Source organism: Seriola lalandi, unplaced genomic scaffold (assembly GCF_002814215.2).
Source record: "Seriola lalandi dorsalis isolate HSWRI2012SDOR001 ecotype SW California unplaced genomic scaffold, Sedor1 jcf7180002054962, whole genome shotgun sequence".
NCBI lineage: Eukaryota > Metazoa > Chordata > Actinopteri > Carangiformes > Carangidae > Seriola > Seriola lalandi.
In genome coordinates this window covers 542,981-543,450 of record NW_019525513.1, presented here as the reverse complement: position 1 = coordinate 543,450, position 470 = coordinate 542,981, and the positions used below count along the sequence as shown (strand labels likewise).

The following is a 470-nucleotide window of genomic DNA, read 5'->3' as shown; positions in this document are numbered from 1 at the left end:
ATAGCTCCCTAAGCTTAACATGTCCTATGATAACTATTAATTTAGCTATACAGACTAATGAGCAGTGATAACTAACATGTCTTTGGGGTCATCAGGTGGGAACCTCCTTTCACCAGTGTTTCGTCTAGTTGGTCCCACGACACCTCCAGGAGGCTAGACAGTGATCACTGGCGTCCCAGAGTCACTCCCCTAATGCCAGCCATCACTGCTCCTCACACACAGCCTATGCTACCACAAACAACACCATCATCAACTCTGACAAAACACACTCCCCCCACTCTCCAAGACATCAAACAAACAATCAAACTCACCTAAACAGCCAAAGACACACTACAAACCAATTCAATACAAGCAAACAATACAGGCCACCTGGACTAACTGCATGGTCTCAAAGAGGCTCACACAGGCCATACCCCCACTTAAAAACACTTCCTCTTCCTGGATTTCTTCCTTGCTTCTCCTAAGAGTCT

The 470-nt window shown here is 46.0% G+C and overlaps 1 protein-coding gene across 1 annotated transcript in view; it reads left to right on the top strand.

The window, feature by feature from the left end:
- Window positions 1-470, top strand: part of LOC111646032 (rho GTPase-activating protein 20-like) — an 18,540-nt gene that overhangs the window by 13,451 nt on the left and 4,619 nt on the right. The window lies entirely within an intron of this gene.